General features: G+C 41.1%; 23 non-coding genes and 11 pseudogenes across 23 annotated transcripts; all 34 read right to left on the bottom strand.

Annotated features, from left to right (window-relative positions):
• Positions 1-91: 91 nt before the first annotated feature.
• LOC146016017 (5S ribosomal RNA) lies at positions 92-210 on the bottom strand. The gene has a single exon (XR_014448920.1). It is a non-coding gene; the product is annotated as a 5S ribosomal RNA (ribosomal RNA).
• A 345-nt stretch (positions 211-555) lies between these two features.
• On the bottom strand, positions 556-674 carry LOC146016530 (5S ribosomal RNA). The gene has a single exon (XR_014449419.1). It is a non-coding gene; the product is annotated as a 5S ribosomal RNA (ribosomal RNA).
• Positions 675-1,020: 346 nt separating this feature from the next.
• On the bottom strand, positions 1,021-1,139 carry LOC146010543 (5S ribosomal RNA; annotated as a pseudogene).
• Positions 1,140-1,485: 346 nt separating this feature from the next.
• On the bottom strand, positions 1,486-1,604 carry LOC146014143 (5S ribosomal RNA). Its single transcript, XR_014447097.1, has one exon. It is a non-coding gene; the product is annotated as a 5S ribosomal RNA (ribosomal RNA).
• A 345-nt stretch (positions 1,605-1,949) lies between these two features.
• Positions 1,950-2,068, bottom strand: LOC146010999 (5S ribosomal RNA; annotated as a pseudogene).
• A 952-nt stretch (positions 2,069-3,020) lies between these two features.
• LOC146011224 (5S ribosomal RNA) lies at positions 3,021-3,138 on the bottom strand (annotated as a pseudogene).
• A 345-nt stretch (positions 3,139-3,483) lies between these two features.
• On the bottom strand, positions 3,484-3,602 carry LOC146017208 (5S ribosomal RNA). The gene has a single exon (XR_014450080.1). It is a non-coding gene; the product is annotated as a 5S ribosomal RNA (ribosomal RNA).
• A 345-nt stretch (positions 3,603-3,947) lies between these two features.
• LOC146016506 (5S ribosomal RNA) lies at positions 3,948-4,066 on the bottom strand. The gene has a single exon (XR_014449397.1). It is a non-coding gene; the product is annotated as a 5S ribosomal RNA (ribosomal RNA).
• Positions 4,067-4,411: 345 nt separating this feature from the next.
• On the bottom strand, positions 4,412-4,530 carry LOC146015476 (5S ribosomal RNA). Its single transcript, XR_014448397.1, has one exon. It is a non-coding gene; the product is annotated as a 5S ribosomal RNA (ribosomal RNA).
• A 344-nt stretch (positions 4,531-4,874) lies between these two features.
• LOC146013622 (5S ribosomal RNA) lies at positions 4,875-4,993 on the bottom strand. The gene has a single exon (XR_014446594.1). It is a non-coding gene; the product is annotated as a 5S ribosomal RNA (ribosomal RNA).
• Positions 4,994-5,338: 345 nt separating this feature from the next.
• On the bottom strand, positions 5,339-5,457 carry LOC146013621 (5S ribosomal RNA). The gene has a single exon (XR_014446593.1). It is a non-coding gene; the product is annotated as a 5S ribosomal RNA (ribosomal RNA).
• Positions 5,458-5,802: 345 nt separating this feature from the next.
• On the bottom strand, positions 5,803-5,921 carry LOC146013620 (5S ribosomal RNA). The gene has a single exon (XR_014446592.1). It is a non-coding gene; the product is annotated as a 5S ribosomal RNA (ribosomal RNA).
• A 345-nt stretch (positions 5,922-6,266) lies between these two features.
• LOC146016861 (5S ribosomal RNA) lies at positions 6,267-6,385 on the bottom strand. The gene has a single exon (XR_014449743.1). It is a non-coding gene; the product is annotated as a 5S ribosomal RNA (ribosomal RNA).
• Positions 6,386-6,730: 345 nt separating this feature from the next.
• On the bottom strand, positions 6,731-6,849 carry LOC146010764 (5S ribosomal RNA; annotated as a pseudogene).
• A 346-nt stretch (positions 6,850-7,195) lies between these two features.
• Positions 7,196-7,314, bottom strand: LOC146010288 (5S ribosomal RNA). The gene has a single exon (XR_014444803.1). It is a non-coding gene; the product is annotated as a 5S ribosomal RNA (ribosomal RNA).
• A 345-nt stretch (positions 7,315-7,659) lies between these two features.
• On the bottom strand, positions 7,660-7,778 carry LOC146010703 (5S ribosomal RNA; annotated as a pseudogene).
• A 345-nt stretch (positions 7,779-8,123) lies between these two features.
• Positions 8,124-8,242, bottom strand: LOC146015243 (5S ribosomal RNA). Its single transcript, XR_014448170.1, has one exon. It is a non-coding gene; the product is annotated as a 5S ribosomal RNA (ribosomal RNA).
• A 345-nt stretch (positions 8,243-8,587) lies between these two features.
• LOC146010891 (5S ribosomal RNA) lies at positions 8,588-8,706 on the bottom strand (annotated as a pseudogene).
• Positions 8,707-9,052: 346 nt separating this feature from the next.
• LOC146016701 (5S ribosomal RNA) lies at positions 9,053-9,171 on the bottom strand. Its single transcript, XR_014449583.1, has one exon. It is a non-coding gene; the product is annotated as a 5S ribosomal RNA (ribosomal RNA).
• A 345-nt stretch (positions 9,172-9,516) lies between these two features.
• Positions 9,517-9,635, bottom strand: LOC146010335 (5S ribosomal RNA; annotated as a pseudogene).
• A 345-nt stretch (positions 9,636-9,980) lies between these two features.
• On the bottom strand, positions 9,981-10,099 carry LOC146010702 (5S ribosomal RNA; annotated as a pseudogene).
• Positions 10,100-10,444: 345 nt separating this feature from the next.
• Positions 10,445-10,563, bottom strand: LOC146013619 (5S ribosomal RNA). The gene has a single exon (XR_014446591.1). It is a non-coding gene; the product is annotated as a 5S ribosomal RNA (ribosomal RNA).
• A 345-nt stretch (positions 10,564-10,908) lies between these two features.
• On the bottom strand, positions 10,909-11,027 carry LOC146014922 (5S ribosomal RNA). Its single transcript, XR_014447862.1, has one exon. It is a non-coding gene; the product is annotated as a 5S ribosomal RNA (ribosomal RNA).
• A 345-nt stretch (positions 11,028-11,372) lies between these two features.
• LOC146010701 (5S ribosomal RNA) lies at positions 11,373-11,491 on the bottom strand (annotated as a pseudogene).
• Positions 11,492-11,836: 345 nt separating this feature from the next.
• LOC146016635 (5S ribosomal RNA) lies at positions 11,837-11,955 on the bottom strand. Its single transcript, XR_014449519.1, has one exon. It is a non-coding gene; the product is annotated as a 5S ribosomal RNA (ribosomal RNA).
• Positions 11,956-12,300: 345 nt separating this feature from the next.
• On the bottom strand, positions 12,301-12,419 carry LOC146013618 (5S ribosomal RNA). Its single transcript, XR_014446590.1, has one exon. It is a non-coding gene; the product is annotated as a 5S ribosomal RNA (ribosomal RNA).
• A 345-nt stretch (positions 12,420-12,764) lies between these two features.
• On the bottom strand, positions 12,765-12,883 carry LOC146013617 (5S ribosomal RNA). The gene has a single exon (XR_014446589.1). It is a non-coding gene; the product is annotated as a 5S ribosomal RNA (ribosomal RNA).
• A 344-nt stretch (positions 12,884-13,227) lies between these two features.
• LOC146011095 (5S ribosomal RNA) lies at positions 13,228-13,346 on the bottom strand (annotated as a pseudogene).
• A 345-nt stretch (positions 13,347-13,691) lies between these two features.
• LOC146016634 (5S ribosomal RNA) lies at positions 13,692-13,810 on the bottom strand. The gene has a single exon (XR_014449518.1). It is a non-coding gene; the product is annotated as a 5S ribosomal RNA (ribosomal RNA).
• Positions 13,811-14,155: 345 nt separating this feature from the next.
• On the bottom strand, positions 14,156-14,274 carry LOC146013616 (5S ribosomal RNA). Its single transcript, XR_014446588.1, has one exon. It is a non-coding gene; the product is annotated as a 5S ribosomal RNA (ribosomal RNA).
• Positions 14,275-14,619: 345 nt separating this feature from the next.
• Positions 14,620-14,738, bottom strand: LOC146013615 (5S ribosomal RNA). The gene has a single exon (XR_014446587.1). It is a non-coding gene; the product is annotated as a 5S ribosomal RNA (ribosomal RNA).
• Positions 14,739-15,082: 344 nt separating this feature from the next.
• LOC146011265 (5S ribosomal RNA) lies at positions 15,083-15,201 on the bottom strand (annotated as a pseudogene).
• A 345-nt stretch (positions 15,202-15,546) lies between these two features.
• On the bottom strand, positions 15,547-15,665 carry LOC146016006 (5S ribosomal RNA). The gene has a single exon (XR_014448909.1). It is a non-coding gene; the product is annotated as a 5S ribosomal RNA (ribosomal RNA).
• Positions 15,666-16,011: 346 nt separating this feature from the next.
• Positions 16,012-16,130, bottom strand: LOC146015506 (5S ribosomal RNA). Its single transcript, XR_014448425.1, has one exon. It is a non-coding gene; the product is annotated as a 5S ribosomal RNA (ribosomal RNA).
• Between the last annotated feature and the right edge of the window lie 3,269 nt (positions 16,131-19,399).

Genomic DNA, 19,399 nt, shown 5'->3' with positions numbered 1-19,399 from the left:
CCTCTTCCAAATGTCTGTGCTGGCAATAAAAAGAAAAAGTTTCCAATATAAATAGCTAGAGAATAAAAACAATTTGCCAGTAATGTGAAAAAACCTACAGCACCTGGTGTTCCCAGGTGGTCTCCCACCCAAGTACTAACCAGGCCCAACACTGCTTAGCTTCCAAGATCAGACGAGATTGGGCCTATCCAATGTGGTATGGCTGTAGGTGAGATGCAGGCACTTTTTTGCCCTCTTCTACTTCTATCACCAGGTAAGCTAATACAAAAGTTTCCTAACTGTATTGGCTTACTGAAAAAAATCATGTGTTGGTAATGTAAAAAGACCTACAGGACATGATATTAGCAGGGGGTCTTAAATTAAACTACAAAAGAGGCTCAACACTGTTTAGCTGCCAAAAGCAGTTGGAATTGAGCCTAAACAGTGTGGTAAGTCTTTAGGTGATGGCTATTGTGTCTGTTTGACCTCTTCCAAATGTCTGTGCTGGCAATAAAAAGAAAAAGTTTCCAATTTAAATAGCTAGAGAATAAAAACAATTTGCCAGTAATGTGAAAAAACCTACAGCACCTGGTGTTCCCAGGTGGTCTCCCACCTAAGTACTAACCAGGGCCAACACTGCTTAGCTTCCAAGATCAGACGAGATTGGGCCTATCCAATGTGGTATGGCTGTAGGTGAGATACAGGCACTTTTTTGCCCTCTTCTACTTCTATCACCAGGTAAGCTAATAAAAAAGTTTCCTAACTGTATTGGCTTACTTAAAAAAAATCATGTGTTGGTAATGTAAAAAGACCTACAGGACATGATATTAGCAGGGGGTCTTAAATTAAACTACTAAACAGGCTTAACACTGTTTAGCTGCCAAAAGCAGTTGGAATTGGGCCTAAACAGTGTGGTAAGTCTTTAGGTGATGGCTATTGTGTCTGTTTGACCTCTTCCAAATGTCTGTACTGGCAATAAAAAGAAAAAGTTTCTAATCTAAATAGCTAGAGAATAAAAACAATTTGCCTGTAATGTGAAAAAACCTACAGCACCTGGTGTTCCCATGTAGTCTCACACCCAAGTACTAACCAGGCCCAACACTGCTTAGCTTCCAAGATCAGACGAGATTGGGCCTATCCAATGTGGTATGGCTGTAGGTGAGATACAGGCACTTTTTTGCTCTCTTCTACTTCTATCACCAGGTAAGCTAATAAAAAAGTTTCCTAACTGTATTGGCTTACTGAAAAAAATCATGTGTTGGTAATGTAAAAAGACCTACAGGACATGATATTAGCAGGGGGTCTTAAATTAAACTACTAAAGAGGCTCAACACTGTTTAGCTGCCAAAAGCAGTTGGAATTGGGCCTAAACAGTGTGGTAAGTCTTTAGGTGATGGCTATTGTGTCTGTTTGACCTCTTCCAAATGTCTGTACTGGCAATAAAAAGAAAAAGTTTCCAATTTAAATAGCTAGAGAATAAAAAACAATTTGCCAGTAATGTGAAAAAACCTACAGCACCTGGTGTTCCCATGTGGTCTCCCACCCAAGTACTAACCAGGCCCAACACTGCTTAGCTTCCAAGATCAGACGAGATTGGGCCTATCCAATGTGGTATGACTGTAGGTGAGATACAGGCACTTTTTTGCCCTCTTCTACTTCTATCACCAGGTAAGCTAATACAAAAGTTCCCTAACTGTATTGGCTTACTAAAAAAAATCATGTGTTGGTAATGTAAAAAGACCTACAGGACATGATATTAGCAGGGGGTCTTAAATGAAACTACAAAAGAGGCTCAACACTGTTTAGCTGCCAAAAGCAGTTGGAATTGAGCCTAAACAGTGTGGTAAGTCCTTAGGTGATGGCTATTGTGTCTGTTTGACCTCTTCCAAATGTCTGTGCTGGCAATAAAAAGAAAAAGTTTCCAATTTAAATAGCTAGAGAATAAAAACAATTTGCCAGTAATGTGAAAAAAACTACAGCACCTGGTGTTCCCAGGTGGTCTCCCACCCAAGAACTAACCAGGCCCAACACTGCTTAGCTTCCAAGATTAGACGAGATTGGGCCTATCCAATGTGGTATGGCTGTAGGTGAGATACAGGCACTTTTTTGCCCTCTTCTACTTCTATCACCAGGTAAGCTAATAAAAAGGTACTTGTGAGTTATCTGGACGCCCGATTTTTTCATTGTATGCCTTAAGATAAGGCATACAATCAGATACGATGCGATGCGATATCGCATCGCATCGCATCGCATGCGACCATTGGATGCGATGACCCGATTTTTCCATAGGAATCAATGTTAAAATGATTCCTATGGAAAAAGGGGTCCTTTTCATACCCCTACTATCCAAGTGGGCATGGAGTTGGATATAAACCTGTGGCGAGCGTAGCGAGCCACCGAGCCCGAAGCGTGGCGAGCGAAGCGAGCCCCGCGAGGGGACGGTATTCCGTGTCCCCTCGCGGGGCTCGCTACGCTCGCCACGCTTCGGGCTCGGTGGCTCGCTACGCTCGCCACAGGTTTATATCCAACTCCATGCCCACTTGGATAGTAGGGGTATGAAAAGGACCCCTTTTTCCCATTGAATTCCATGTTAAAATGGACTCAGTCCATTTTAACATTGATTCCTATGGAAAAATCGGGTCATCGCATCGCATCGCATCGCATCGCATCCGATGGTCGCACGCGATGCGATGTGCCCGATCCGACCCGATTTTGAAATCGGGCGTCCGGATAACTCACAAGTACCAATAAAAAAGTTTCCTAACTGTATTGGCTTACTGAAAAAAATCATGTGTTGGTAATGTAAAAAGACCTACAGGACATGATATTAGCAGGGGGTCTTAAATTAAACTACTAAACAGGCTCAACACTGTTTAGCTGCCAAAAGCAGTTGGAATTGGGCCTAAACAGTGTGGTAAGTCTTTAGGTGATGGCTATTGTGTCTGTTTGACCTCTTCCAAATGTCTGTACTGGCAATAAAAAGAAAAAGTTTCCAATTTAAATAGCTAGAGAATAAAAACAATTTGCCTGTAATGTGAAAAAACCTACAGCACCTGGTGTTCCCATGTGGTCTCCACCCAAGTACTAACCAGGCCCAACACTGCTAAGCTTCCAAGATCAGACGAGATTGGGCCTATCCAATGTGGTATGACTGTAGGTGAGATACAGGCACTTTTTTGCCCTCTTCTACTTCTATCACCAGGTAAGCTAATACAAAAGTTCCCTAACTGTATTGGCTTACTAAAAAAAATCATGTGTTGGTAATGTAAAAAGACCTACAGGACATGATATTAGCAGGGGGTCTTAAATGAAACTACAAAAGAGGCTCAACACTGTTTAGCTGCCAAAAGCAGTTGGAATTGAGCCTAAACAGTGTGGTAAGTCCTTAGGTGATGGCTATTGTGTCTGTTTGACCTCTTCCAAATGTCTGTGCTGGCAATAAAAAGAAAAAGTTTCCAATTTAAATAGCTAGAGAATAAAAACAATTTGCCAGTAATGTGAAAAAAACTACAGCACCTGGTGTTCCCAGGTGGTCTCCCACCCAAGTACTAACCAGGCCCAACACTGCTTAGCTTCCAAGATTAGACGAGATTGGGCCTATCCAATGTGGTATGGCTGTAGGTGAGATACAGGCACTTTTTTGCCCTCTTCTACTTCTATCACCAGGTAAGCTAATAAAAAAGTTTCCTAACTGTATTGGCTTACTGAAAAAAATCATGTGTTGGTAATGTAAAAAGACCTACAGGACATGATATTAGCAGGGGGTCTTAAATTAAACTACTAAACAGGCTCAACACTGTTTAGCTGCCAAAAGCAGTTGGAATTGGGCCTAAACAGTGTGGTAAGTCTTTAGGTGATGGCTATTGTGTCTGTTTGACCTCTTCCAAATGTCTGTACTGGCAATAAAAAGAAAAAGTTTCCAATTTAAATAGCTAGAGAATAAAAACAATTTGCCTGTAATGTGAAAAAACCTACAGCACCTGGTGTTCCCATGTGGTCTCCCACCCAAGTACTAACCAGGCCCAACACTGCTAAGCTTCCAAGATCAGACGAGATTGGGCCTATCCAATGTGGTATGGCTGTAGGTGAGTTAAAAGCACTTTTTTGCCCTCTTCTACTTCTATCACCTGGTAAGCTAATACAAAAGTTTCCTAACTGTATTGGCTTACTGAAAAAAATCATGTGTTGGTAATGTAAAAAGACCTACAGGACATGATATTAGCAGGGGGTCTTAAATTAAACTACTAAAGAGGCTCAACACTGTTTAGCTGCCAAAAGCAGTTGGAATTGGGCCTAAACAGTGTGGTAAGTCTTTAGGTGATGGCTATTGTGTCTGTTTGACCTCTTCCAAATGTCTGTACTGGCAATAAAAAGAAAAAGTTTCCAATTTAAATAGCTAGAGAATAAAAACAATTTGCCAGTAATGTGAAAAAACCTACAGCACCTGGTGTTCCCATGTGGTCTCCCACCCAAGTACTAACCAGGCCCAACACTGCTTAGCTTCCAAGATCAGACGAGATTGGGCCTATCCAATGTGGTAGGGCTGTAGGTGAGTTAAAGGCACTTTTTTGCCCTCTTCTACTTCTATCACCAGGTAAGCTAATAAAAACGTTTCCTAACTGTATTGGCTTACTGAAAAAAATCATGTGTTGGTAATGTAAAAAGACCTACAGGACATGATATTAGCAGGGGGTCTTAAATTAAACAACTAAAGAGGCTCAACACTGTTTAGCTGCCAAAAGCAGTTGGAATTGGGCCTAAACAGTGTGGTAAGTCTTTAGGTGATGGCTATTGTGTCTGTTTGACCTCTTCCAAATGTCTGTACTGGCAATAAAAAGAAAAAGTTTCCAATTTAAATAGCTAGAGAATAAAAAAAATTGCCTGTAATGTGAAAAAACCTACAGCACCTGGTGTTCCCATGTGGTCTCCCACCCAAGTACTAACCAGGCCCAACACTGCTTAGCTTCCAAGATCAGACGAGATTGGGCCTATCCAATGTGGTATGGCTGTAGGTGAAATACAGGCACTTTTTTGCCCTCTTCTACTTCTATCACTAGGTAAGCTAATAAAAAAGTTTCCTAACTGTATTGGCTTACTGAAAAAAATCATGTGTTGGTAATGTAAAAAGACCTACAGGACATGATATTAGCAGGGGTTCTTAAATTAAACTACTAAAGAGGCTCAACACTGTTTAGCTGCCAAAAGCAGTTGGAATTGGGCCTAAACAGTGTGGTAAGTCTTTAGGTGATTGCTATTGTGTCTGTTTGACCTCTTCCAAATGTCTGTACTGGCAATAAAAAGAAAAAGTTTCCAATTTAAATAGCTAGAGAATAAAAACAATTTGCCTGTAATGTGAAAAAACCTACAGCACCTGGTGTTCCCATGTGGTCTCCCACCCAAGTACTAACCAGGCCCAACACTGCTTAGCTTCCAAGATCAGACGAGATTGGGCCTATCCAATGTGGTATGGCTGTAGGTGAGACACAGGCACTTTTTTGCCCTCTTCTACTTCTATCACCAGGTAAGCTAATAAAAAAGTTTCCTAACTGTATTGGCTTACTGAAAAAAATCATGTGTTGGTAATGTAAAAAGACCTACAGGACATGATATTAGCAGGGGGTCTTAAATTAAACTACTAAACAGGCTCAACACTGTTTAGCTGCCAAATGCAGTTGGAATTGGGCCTAAACAGTGTGGTAAGTCTTTAGGTGATGGCTATTGTGTCTGTTTGACCTCTTCCAAATGTCTGTACTGGCAATAAAAAGAAAAAGTTTCCAATTTAAATAGCTAGAGAATAAAAACAATTTGCCAGTAATGTGAAAAAACCTACAGCACCTGGTGTTCCCATGTGGTCTCCCACCCAAGTACTAACCAGGCCCAACACTGCTTAGCTTCCAAGATCAGACGAGATTGGGCCTATCCAATGTGGTATGGCTGTAGGTGAAATACAGGCACTTTTTTGCCCTCTTCTACTTCTATCACCAGGTAAGCTAATAAAAAAGTTTCCTAACTGTATTGGCTTACTGAAAAAAATCATGTGTTGGTAATGTAAAAAGACCTACAGGACATGATATTAGCAGGGGGGCTTAAATTAAACTACAAAAGAGGCTCAACACTGTTTAGCTGCCAAAAGCAGTTGGAATTGAGCCTAAACAGTGTGGTAAGTCTTTAGGTGATGGCTATTGTGTCTGTTTGACCTCTTCCAAATGTCTGTGCTGGCAATAAAAAGAAAAAGTTTCCAATTTAAATAGCTAGAGAATAAAAACAATTTGCCTGTAATGTGAAAAAACCTACAGCACCTGGTGTTCCCATGTGGTCTCCCACCCAAGTACTAACCAGTCCCAACACTGCTTAGCTTCCAAGATCAGACGAGATTGGGCCTATCCAATGTGGTATGGCTGTAGGTGAGATACAGGCACTTTTTTGCCCTCTTCTACTTCTATCACCAGGTAAGCTAATAAAAAAGTTTCCTAACTGTATTGGCTTACTGAAAAAAATCATGTGTTGGTAATGTAAAAAGACCTACAGGACATGATATTAGCAGGGGGGCTTAAATTAAACTACAAAAGAGGCTCAACACTGTTTAGCTGCCAAAAGCAGTTGGAATTGAGCCTAAACAGTGTGGTAAGTCTTTAGGTGATGGCTATTGTGTCTGTTTGACCTCTTCCAAATGTCTGTGCTGGCAATAAAAAGAAAAAGTTTCCAATTTAAATAGCTAGAGAATAAAAACAATTTGCCTGTAATGTGAAAAAACCTACAGCACCTGGTGTTCCCATGTGGTCTCCCACCCAAGTACTAACCAGTCCCAACACTGCTTAGCTTCCAAGATCAGACAAGATTGGGCCTATCCAATGTGGTATGGCTGTAGGTGAGATACAGGCACTTTTTTGCCCTCTTCTACTTCTATCACCAGGTAAGCTAATACAAAAGTTTCCTAACTGTATTGGCTTACTAAAAAAAATCATGTGTTGGTAATGTAAAAAGACCTACAGGACATGATATTAGCAGGGGGTCTTAAATTAAACTACTAAACAGGCTCAACACTGTTTAGCTGCCAAAAGCAGTTGGAATTGAGCCTAAACAGTGTGGTAAGTCTTTAGGTGATGGCTATTGTGTCTGTTTGACCTCTTCCAAATGTCTGTGCTGGCAATAAAACGAAAAAGTTTCCAATATAAATAGCTAGAGAATAAAAACAATTTGCCTGTAATGTAAAAAAAACCTACAGCACATGGTGTTCCCATGTGGTCTCCCACCCAAGTACTAACCAGGCCCAACACTGCTTAGCTTCCAAGATCAGACGAGATTGGGCCTATCCAATGTGGTAGGGCTGTAGGTGAGATACAGGCACTTTTTTGCCCTCTTCTACTTCTATCACCAGGTAAGCTAATATAAAAGTTTCCTAACTGTATTGGCTTACTGAAAAAAATCATGTGTTGGTAATGTAAAAAGACCTACAGGACATGATATTAGCAGGGGGTCTTAAATGAAACTACAAAAGAGGCTCAACACTGTTTAGCTGCCAAAAGCAGTTGGAATTGAGCCTAAACAGTGTGGTAAGTCTTTAGGTGATGGCTATTGTGTCTGTTTGACCTCTTCCAAATGTCTGTGCTGGCAATAAAAAGAAAAAGTTTCCAATTTAAATAGCTAGAGAATAAAAACAATTTTCCTGTAATGTGAAAAAACCTACAGCACCTGGTGTTCCCATGTGGTCTCCCACCCAAGTACTAACCAGGCCCAACACTGCTAAGCTTCAAAGATCAGACGAGATTGGGCCTATCCAATGTGGTATGGCTGTAGGTGAGATACAGGCACTTTTTTGCCCTCTTCTACTTCTATCACCAGGTAAGCTAATAAAAAAGTTTCCTAACTGTATTGGCTTACTGAAAAAAATCATGTGTTGGTAATGTAATAAGACCTACAGGACATGATATTAGCAGGGGGTCTTAAATTAAACTACTAAAGAGGCTCAACACTGTTTAGCTGCCAAAAGCAGTTGGAATTGGGCCTAAACAGTGTGGTAAGTCTTTAGGTGATGGCTATTGTGTCTGTTTGACCTCTTCCAAATGTCTGTACTGGCAATAAAAAGAAAAAGTTTCCAATTTAAATAGCTAGAGAATAAAAACAATTTGCCTGTAATGTGAAAAAACCTACAGCACCTGGTGTTCCCATGTGGTCTCCCTCCCAAGTACTAACCAGGCCCAACACTGCTTAGCTTCCAAGATCAGACGAGATTGGGCCTATCCAATGTGGTATGGCTGTAGGTGAGTTAAAAGCACTTTTTTGCCCTCTTCTACTTCTATCACCTGGTAAGCTAATACAAAAGTTTCCTAACTGTATTGGCTTACTGAAAAAAATCATGTGTTGGTAATGTAAAAAGACCTACAGGACATGATATTAGCAGGGGGTCTTAAATTAAACTACAAAAGAGGCTCAACACTGTTTAGCTGCCAAAAGCAGTTGGAATTGAGCCTAAACAGTGTGGTAAGTCTTTAGGTGATGGCTATTGTGTCTGTTTGACCTCTTCCAAATGTCTGTGCTGGCAATAAAAAGAAAAAGTTTCCAATTTCAATAGCTAGAGAATAAAAACAATTTGCCAGTAATGTGAAAAAACCTACAGCACCTGGTGTTCCCATGTGGTCTCCCACCCAAGTACTAACCGGGCCCAACACTGCTAAGCTTCAAAGATCAGACGAGATTGGGCCTATCCAATGTGGTATGGCTGTAGGTGAGATACAGGCACTTTTTTGCCCTCTTCTACTTCTATCACAAGGTAAGCTAATAAAAAAGTTTCCTAACTGTATTGGCTTACTTAAAAAAAATCATGTGTTGGTAATGTAAAAAGACCTACAGGACATGATATTAGCAGGGGGTCTTAAATTAAACTACTAAACAGGCTCAACACTGTTTAGCTGCCAAAAGCAGTTGGAATTGAGCCTAAACAGTGTGGTAAGTCTTTAGGTGATGGCTATTGTGTCTGTTTGACCTCTTCCAAATGTCTGTGCTGGCAATAAAACGAAAAAGTTTCCAATATAAATAGCTAGAGAATAAAAACAATTTGCCTGTAATGTGAAAAAACCTACAGCACCTGGTGTTCCCATGTGGTCTCCCACCCAAGTACTAACCAGGCCCAACACTGCTTAGCTTCCAAGATCAGACGAGATTGAGCCTATCCAATGTGGTAGGGCTGTAGGTGAGATACAGGCACTTTTTTGCCCTCTTCTACTTCTATCACCAGGTAAGCTAATACAAAAGTTTCCTAACTGTATTGGCTTACTAAAAAAAATCATGTGTTGGTAATGTAAAAAGACCTACAGGACATGATATTAGCAGGGGGTCTTAAATTAAACTACTAAACAGGCTCAACACTGTTTAGCTGCCAAAAGCAGTTGGAATTGAGCCTAAACAGTGTGGTAAGTCTTTAGGTGATGGCTATTGTGTCTGTTTGACCTCTTCCAAATGTCTGTGCTGGCAATAAAACGAAAAAGTTTCCAATATAAATAGCTAGAGAATAAAAACAATTTGCCTGTAATGTGAAAAAACCTACAGCACCTGGTGTTCCCATGTGGTCTCCCACCCAAGTACTAACCAGGCCCAACACTGCTTAGCTTCCAAGATCAGACGAGATTGGGCCTATCCAATGTCGTAGGGCTGTAGGTGAGATGCAGGCACTTTTTTGCCCTCTTCTACTTCTATCACCAGGTAAGCTAATATAAAAGTTTCCTAACTGTATTGGCTTACTGAAAAAAATCATGTGTTGGTAATGTAAAAAGACCTACAGGACATGATATTAGCAGGGGGTCTTAAATGAAACTACAAAAGAGGCTCAACACTGTTTAGCTGCCAAAAGCAGTTGGAATTGAGCCTAAACAGTGTGGTAAGTCTTTAGGTGATGGCTATTGTGTCTGTTTGACCTCTTCCAAATGTCTGTGCTGGCAATAAAAAGAAAAAGTTATCAATTTAAATAGCTAGAGAATAAAAACAATTTTCCTGTAATGTGAAAAAACCTACAGCACCTGGTGTTCCCATGTGGTCTCCCACCCAAGTACTAACCAGGCCCAACACTGCTAAGCTTCAAAGATCAGACGAGATTGGGCCTATCCAATGTGGTATGGCTGTAGGTGAGATACAGGCACTTTTTTGCCCTCTTCTACTTCTATCACCAGGTAAGCTAATAAAAAAGTTTCCTAACTGTATTGGCTTACTGAAAAAAATCATGTGTTGGTAATGTAATAAGACCTACAGGACATGATATTAGCAGGGGGTCTTAAATTAAACTACTAAAGAGGCTCAACACTGTTTAGCTGTCAAAAGCAGTTGGAATTGGGCCTAAACAGTGTGGTAAGTCTTGAGGTGATGGCTATTGTGTCTGTTTGACCTCTTCCAAATGTCTGTACTGGCAATAAAAAGAAAAAGTTTCCAATTTAAATAGCTAGAGAATAAAAACAATTTGCCAGTAATGTGAAAAAACCTACAGCACCTGGTGTTCCCATGTGGTCTCCCACCCAAGTACTAACCAGGCCCAACACTGCTTAGCTTCCAAGATCAGACGAGATTGGGCCTATCCAATGTGGTATGGCTGTAGGTGAGTTAAAAGCACTTTTTTGCCCTCTTCTACTTCTATCACCTGGTAAGCTAATACAAAAGTTTCCTAACTGTATTGCCTTACTGAAAAAAATCATGTGTTGGTAATGTAAAAAGACCTACAGGACATGATATTAGCAGGGGGTCTTAAATTAAACTACTAAACAGGCTCAACACTGTTTAGCTGCCAAAAGCAGTTGGAAATGAGCCTAAACAGTGTGGTAAGTCTTTAGGTGATGGCTATTGTGTCTGTTTGACCTCTTCCAAATGTCTGTGCTGGCAATAAAACGAAAAAGTTTCCAATATAAATAGCTAGAGAATAAAAACAATTTGCCTGTAATGTGAAAAAACCTACAGCACCTGGTGTTCCCATGTGGTCACCCACCCAAGTACTAACCAGGCCCAACACTGCTTAGCTTCCAAGATCAGACGAGATTGGGCCTATCCAATGTGGTAGGGCTGTAGGTGAGATACAGGCACTTTTTTGCCCTCTTCTACTTCTATCACCAGGTAAGCTAATATAAAAGTTTCCTAACTGTATTGGCTTACTGAAAAAAATCATGTGTTGGTAATGTAAAAAGACCTACAGGACATGATATTAGCAGGGGGTCTTAAATGAAACTACAAAAGAGGCTCAACACTGTTTAGCTGCCAAAAGCAGTTGGAATTGAGCCTAAACAGTGTGGTAAGTCTTTAGGTGATGGCTATTGTGTCTGTTTGACCTCTTCCAAATGTCTGTGCTGGCAATAAAAAGAAAAAGTTTCCAATTTAAATAGCTAGAGAATAAAAACAATTTTCCTGTAATGTGAAAAAACCTACAGCACCTGGTGTTCCCATGTGGTCTCCCACCCAAGTACTAACCAGGCCCAACACTGCTAAGCTTCAAAGATCAGACGAGATTGGGCCTATCCAATGTGGTATGGCTGTAGGTGAGATACAGGCACTTTTTTGCCCTCTTCTACTTCTATCACCAGGTAAGCTAATAAAAAAGTTTCCTAACTGTATTGGCTTACTGAAAAAAATCATGTGTTGGTAATGTAAAAAGACCTACAGGACATGATATTAGCAGGGGGTCTTAAATTAAACTACTAAAGAGGCTCAACACTGTTTAGCTGCCAAAAGCAGTTGGAATTGGGCCTAAACAGTGTGGTAAGTCTTTAGGTGATGGCTATTGTGTCTGTTTGACCTCTTCCAAATGTCTGTACTGGCAATAAAAAGAAAAAGTTTCCAATTTAAATAGCTAGAGAATAAAAACAATTTGCCTGTAATGTGAAAAAACCTACAGCACCTGGTGTTCCCATGTGGTCTCCCACCCAAGTACTAACCAGGCCCAACACTGCTTAGCTTCCAACATCAGACGAGATTGGGCCTATCCAATGTGGTATGGCTGTAGGTGAGATACAAGCACTTTTTTGCCCTCTTCTACTTCTATCACCAGGTAAGCTAATACAAAAGTTTCCTAACTGTATTGGCTTACTGAAAAAAATCATGTGTTGGTAATGTAAAAAGACCTACAGGACATGATATTAGCAGGGGGTCTTAAATTAAACTACTAAAGAGGCTCAACACTGTTTAGCTGCCAAAAGCAGTTGGAATTGGGCCTAAACAGTGTGGTAAGTCTTTAGGTGATGGCTATTGTGTCTGTTTGACCTCTTCCAAATGTCTGTACTGGCAATAAAAAGAAAAAGTTTCCAATTTAAATAGCTAGAGAATAAAAACAATTTGCCTGTAATGTGAAAAAACCTACAGCACCTGGTGTTCCCATGTGGTCTCCCACCCAAGTACTAACCAGGCCCAACACTGCTTAGCTTCCAAGATCAGACGAGATTGGGCCTATCCAATGTGGTATGGCTGTAGGTGAGATACAGGCACTTTTTTGCCCTCTTCTACTTCTATCACCAGGTAAGCTAATAAAAAAGTTTCCTAACTGTATTGGCTTACTGAAAAAAATCATGTGTTGGTAATGTAAAAAGACCTACAGGACATGATATTAGCAGGGGGTCTTAAATTAAACTACTAAAGAGGCTCAACACTGTTTAGCTGTCAAACGCAGTTGGAATTGGGCCTAAACAGTGTGGTAAGTCTTGAGGTGATGGCTATTGTGTCTGTTTGACCTCTTCCAAATGTCTGTACTGGCAATAAAAAGAAAAAGTTTCCAATTTAAATAGCTAGAGAATAAAAACAATTTGCCAGTAATGTGAAAAAACCTACAGCACCTGGTGTTCCCATGTGGTCTCCCACCCAAGTACTAACCAGGCCCAACACTGCTTAGCTTCCAAGATCAGACGAGATTGGGCCTATCCAATGTGGTATGGCTGTAGGTGAGTTAAAAGCACTTTTTTGCCCTCTTCTACTTCTATCACCTGGTAAGCTAATACAAAAGTTTCCTAACTGTATTGGCTTACTGAAAAAAATCATGTGTTGGTAATGTAAAAAGACCTACAGGACATGATATTAGCAGGGGGTCTTAAATTAAACTACAAAAGAGGCTTAACACTGTTTAGCTGCCAAAAGCAGTTGGAATTGAGCCTAAACAGTGTGGTAAGTCTTTAGGTGATGGCTATTGTGTCTGTTTGACCTCTTCCAAATGTCTGTGCTGGCAATAAAAAGAAAAAGTTTCCAATATAAATAGCTAGAGAATAAAAACAATTTGCCAGTAATGTGAAAAACCTACAGCACATGGTAATCCCAGGTGGTCTCCCACACAAGTACTAACCAGGCCCAACACTGCTTAGCTTCCAAGATCAGACGAGATTGGGCCTATCCAATGTGGTATGGCTGTAGGTGAGATACAGGCACTTTTTTGCCCTCTTCTACTTCTATCACCAGGTAAGCTAATACAAAAGTTTCCTAACTGTATTGGCTTACTAAAAAAAATCATGTGTTGGTAATGTAAAAAGACCTACAGGACATGATATTAGCAGGGGGGCTTAAATTAAACTACAAAAGAGGCTCAACACTGTTTAGCTGCCAAAAGCAGTTGGAATTGAGCCTAAACAGTGTGGTAAGTCTTTAGGTGATGGCTATTGTGTCTGTTTGACCTCTTCCAAATGTCTGTGCTGGCAATAAAAAGAAAAAGTTTCCAATTTAAATAGCTAGAGAATAAAAACAATTTGCCTGTAATGTGAAAAAACCTACAGCACCTGGTGTTCCCATGTGGTCTCCCACCCAAGTACTAACCAGGCCCAACACTGCTTAGCTTCCAACATCAGACGAGATTGGGCCTATCCAATGTGGTATGGCTGTAGGTGAGATACAGGCACTTTTTTGCCCTCTTCTACTTCTATCACCAGGTAAGCTAATACAAAAGTTTCCTAACTGTATTGGCTTACTGAAAAAAATCATGTGTTGGTAATGTAAAAAGACCTACAGGACATGATATTAGCAGGGGGTCTTAAATTAAACTACTAAAGAGGCTCAACACTGTTTAGCTGCCAAAAGCAGTTGGAATTGGGCCTAAACAGTGTGGTAAGTCTTTAGGTGATGGCTATTGTGTCTGTTTGACCTCTTCCAAATGTCTGTACTGGCAATAAAAAGAAAAAGTTTCCAATTTAAATAGCTAGAGAATAAAAACAATTTGCCTGTAATGTGAAAAAACCTACAGCACCTGGTGTTCCCATGTGGTCTCCCACCCAAGTACTAACCAGGCCCAACACTGCTTAGCTTCCAAGATCAGACGAGATTGGGCCTATCCAATGTGGTATGGCTGTAGGTGAGATACAGGCACTTTTTTGCCCTCTTCTACTTCTATCACCAGGTAAGCTAATAAAAAAGTTTCCTAACTGTATTGGCTTACTGAAAAAAATCATGTGTTGGTAATGTAAAAAGACCTACAGGACATGATATTAGCAGTGGGTCTTAAATTAAACTACTAAAGAGGCTCAACACTGTTTAGCTGTCAAAAGCAGTTGGAATTGGGCCTAAACAGTGTGGTAAGTCTTGAGGTGATGGCTATTGTGTCTGTTTGACCTCTTCCAAATGTCTGTACTGGCAATAAAAAGAAAAAGTTTCCAATTTAAATAGCTAGAGAATAAAAACAATTTGCCAGTAATGTGAAAAAACCTACAGCACCTGGTGTTCCCATGTGGTCTCCCACCCAAGTACTAACCAGGCCCAACACTGCTTAGCTTCCAAGATCAGACGAGATTGGGCCTATCCAATGTGGTATGGCTGTAGGTGAGTTAAAAGCACTTTTTTGCCCTCTTCTACTTCTATCACCTGGTAAGCTAATACAAAAGTTTCCTAACTGTATTGGCTTACTGAAAAAAATCATGTGTTGGTAATGTAAAAAGACCTACAGGACATGATATTAGCAGGGGGTCTTAAATTAAACTACAAAAGAGGCTCAACACTGTTTAGCTGCCAAAAGCAGTTGGAATTGAGCCTAAACAGTGTGGTAAGTCTTTAGGTGATGGCTATTGTGTCTGTTTGACCTCTTCCAAATGTCTGTGCTGGCAATAAAAAGAAAAAGTTTCCAATATAAAGAGCTAGAGAATAAAAACAATTTGCAAGTAATGTGAAAAACCTACAGCACATGGTAATCCCAGGTGGTCTCCCACCCAAGTACTAACCAGGCCCAACACTGCTTAGCTTCCAAGATCAGACGAGATTGGGCCTATCCAATGTGGTATGTCTGTAGGTGAGATACAGGCACTTTTTTGCCCTCTTCTACTTCTATCACCAGGTAAGCTAATACAAAAGTTTCCTAACTGTATTGGCTTACTAAAAAAAATCATGTGTTGGTAATGTAAAAAGACCTACAGGACATGATATTAGCAGGGGGGCTTAAATTAAACTACAAAAGAGGCTCAACACTGTTTAGCTGCCAAAAGCAGTTGGAATTGAGCCTAAACAGTGTGGTAAGTCTTTAGGTGATGGCTATTGTGTCTGTTTGACCTCTTCCAAATGTCTGTGCTGGCAATAAAAAGAAAAAGTTTCCAATTTAAATAGCTAGAGAATAAAAACAATTTGCCAGTAATGTGAAAAAACCTACAGCACCTGGTGTTCCCAGGTGGTCTCCCACCCAAGTACTAACCAGGCCCAACACTGCTTAGCTTCCAAGATCAGACGAGATTGGGCCTATCCAATGTGGTATGGCTGTAGGTGAGATACAGGCACTTTTTTGCCCTCTTCTACTTCTATCACCAGGTAAGCTAATTAAAAAAGTTTCCTAACTGTATTGGCTTAATGAAAAAAATCATGTGTTGGTAATGTAAAAAGACCTACAGGACATCATATTAGCAGGGGGTCTTAAATTAAACTACTAAAGAGGCTCAACACTGTTTAGCTGCCAAAAGCAGTTGGAATTGAGCCTAAACAGTGTGGTAAGTCTTTAGGTGATGGCTATCGTGTCTGTTTGACCTCTTCCAAATGTCTGTGCTGGCAATAAAAAGAAAAAGTTTCCAATTTAAATAGCTAGAGAATAAAAACAATTTGCCAGTAATGTGAAAAAACCTACAGCACCTGGTGTTCTCATGTGGTCTCCCACCCAAGTACTAACCAGGCCCAACACTGCTTAGCTTCCAAGAACAGACGAGATTGGGCTTATCCAATGTGGTATGGCTGTAGGTGAAATACAGGCACTTTTTTGCCCTCTTCTACTTCTATCACCAGGTAAGCTAATAAAAAAGTTTCCTAACTGTATTGGATTACTGAAAAAAATCAAGTGTTGGTAATGTAAAAAGACCTACAGGACATGATATTAGCAATTTGATATTAGCATGATATTAACAATTTGCAAGTAATGTGTAAAAACCTACAGCACATGGTGTTTCCATGTGGTCTCCCACCCAAGTACTAACCAGGCCCAACACTGCTTAGCTTCCATGAGTTAGCAGGTTATTGGGGAAGTAAGTCCTGATATTTTTGGAGGTTGCAGGGGCCACTACACCATTCAAAATAGGCAGGCTTTAGCATATGCAGTTAGGCCCTGTAGGTTGATTTTAGCTAAAAAGTGCCCCAAACACTCAAACAGGCTTGTATCTGGGAAGGGAAAATATGGCAAACATGACTTAGACACCAAATAAAGCACTGTATGCCATGTTTCCAAATTTTTATGCACAGTGGTTACAGCATGAAGCGAATGCATATGAATAAACAAAAGTACATTGCATTAAACAAGTCCAATGAGCGTCCCAAAATGGCCGGCCTGCCTGCTTTCATCCATCAATTGTTCTATATTTTTCATTACCCAATGAGCTGAGATGGAATCTTAGCCAGTGGTACCATCAGGGAGGTGTGTAAAGCACTTTAGGCTAGACAGCCAATCAGCTGCCAGCTTCCATCTGTCAATCAAATACAGCAGCAATTTGAAAGCTGCCCATTGATCAGCAGGCCCTTTATGACATCACAGACAGACCCTCAGAACTATCTGTGCATGTCTAATGGCTGGCTGTCAGTTGGGCGGGTGGGTGGCAGAGGGAGGGGATGTCTGTCTCGTTCTCCTGAAAATTGCGTTTTTTCTGCGTTTACGGAAAAGTTGAGGTCCGACGCGCAAAACTGGGGTATCGTAGAAATCACCTTTTAAAGACGCACATTTCTGGCGCCCCAAAAATGGGCATTTCAAATGAGAAATGAGTCCAATGAACAAAATAGGGTGAATAAGTCTGTAATTCAGGGGTGAGTTAGCAGGTTATTGGGGAAGTAAGTCCTGATATTTGTGGAGGTTGCAGGGGCCACTAGACCATTCAAAATAGGCAGGCTTTACCATATGCAGTTAGGCCCCGTAGGATGATTTTAGCTAAAAAGTGCCCCAAACACTCAAACGGGCTAGTATCTGGGAAGGAAAAACATGGGAAACATGACTTAGACACCAAATGATACACTGTATGCCATGTTTCCAAATTTTTATGCACAGTGGTTACAGCATGAAGCGAATGCATGTGAATATACAAAGGTGCATTGCATTAAACAAGTCCACTGACCATCCCAAAATGGCCGGCCTGCCTGCTTTCATCCATCAATTGTTCTAAATTTTTCATTACTCAATGAGCTGAGGTGGAGTCTTAGCCAGTGGTACCATCAGGGAGGTGTGTAAAGCACTTTAGGCTAGACAGCCAATCAGCTGCCAGCTTCCATCTGTCAATCGAATACAGCAGCCAATCAGAAAGCTGCCCATTGATCAGCAGGCCCTTTATGACATCACAGACAGACCCTCAGAACTATCTGTGCATGTCTAATGGCTGGCTGTCAGTTGGGCGGGTGGGTGGCAGAGGGAGGGGATGTCTGTCTCGTTTCTCCTGAAAATTGCGTTTTTTTCTGCGTTTACGGGAAAAGTTGAGGTCTGACGCGCAAAAGTGGGGTATCGTAGAAATCACCTTTTAAAGACGCACATTTCTGGCCCCCCAAAAATGGGCATTTCAAATGAGAAATGAGTCCAATGAACAAATAGGGTGAATAAGTATGTATTTCAGGGGTGAGTTAGCAGGTTATTGGGGAAGTAAGTACTAATATTTTTGGAGGTTGCAGTGGCCACTACACCATTCAAAATAGGCAGGCTTTAGCATATGCAGTTAGGCCCTGTAGGATGATTTTAGCTAAAAAGTGTCCCAAACACTCAAATGGGCTTGTATCTGGGAAGGGAAAATATGGGAAACATGACTTAGACACCAAATGATACGCTGTATGCCATGTTTCCAAATTTTTATGCACAGTGGTTACAGCATGAAGCGAATGCATGTGAATATACAAAGGTGCATTGCATTAAACAAGTCCACTGAGCGTCCCAAAATGGCCGGCCTGCCTGCTTTCATCCATCAATTGTTCTAAATTTTTCATTACCCAATGAGCTGAGGTGGAGTCTTAGCCAGTGGTACCATCAGGGAGGTGTGTAAAGCACTTTAGGCTAGACAGCCAATCAGCTGCCAGCTTCCATCTGTCAATCAAATACAGCAGCCAATCAGAAAGCTGCCCATTGATTAGAGGGCCCTTTATGACATCACAGACAGACCCTCAGAACTATCTGTGCATGTCTAATGGCTGGCTTTCAGTTGGGCGGGTGGGTGGCAGAGGGAGGGGATGTCTGTCTCGTTTCTCCTGTAAATTGCGTTTTTTCTGCGTTTACGGGAAAAGTTGAGGCCTGACGCGCAAAAGTGGGGTATCGTAGAAATCACCTTTTAAAGACGCACATTTCTGGCCCCCCAAAAAAGGGCATTTCAAATGAGAAATAAGTCCAATGAACAAAATAGGGTGAATAAGTATGTATTTTAGGGGTGAGTTAGCAGGTTATTGTGGAAGTAAGTCCTAATATTTTTGGAGGTTGCAGGGGCAACTACACCATTCAAAAAAAGGAAGGCTTTAGCATATGCAGTTAGGCCCCGTAGGATGATTTTAGCTAAAAAGTGCCCCAAACACTCAAACGGGCTTGTATCTGGGAAGGGAAAATATGGGAAACATGACTTAGACACCAAATGATACACTGTATGCCATGTTTCCAAATTTTTATGCACAGTGGTTACAGCATGAAGCGAATGCATGTGAAAATACAAAGGTGCATTGCATTAAACAAGTCCAATGAGCGTCCCAAAATGGCCGTCCTGCCTGCTTTCATCCATCAATTGTTCTATATTTTTCATTACCCAATGAGCTGAGGTGGAGTCTTAGCCAGTGGTATCATCAGGGAGGTGTGTAAAGCACTTTAGGCTAGACAGCCAATCAGCTGCCAGCTTCCATCTGTCAATCAAATACAGCAGCCAATTTGAAAGCTGCCCATTGATCAGCAGGCCCTTTATGACATCACAGACAGACCCTCAGAACTATCTGTGCATGTCTAATGGCTGGCTGTCAGTTGGGCGGGTGGGTGGCAGAGGGAGGGGATGTCTGTCTCGTTTCTCCTGAAAAT

Source organism: Crinia signifera, chromosome 6 (assembly GCF_055691185.1).
Source record: "Crinia signifera chromosome 6, ASM5569118v1, whole genome shotgun sequence".
NCBI lineage: Eukaryota > Metazoa > Chordata > Amphibia > Anura > Myobatrachidae > Crinia > Crinia signifera.
Note: the sequence above shows the minus strand (reverse complement) of the source record. Positions and strands in the feature narration are given on the sequence as shown.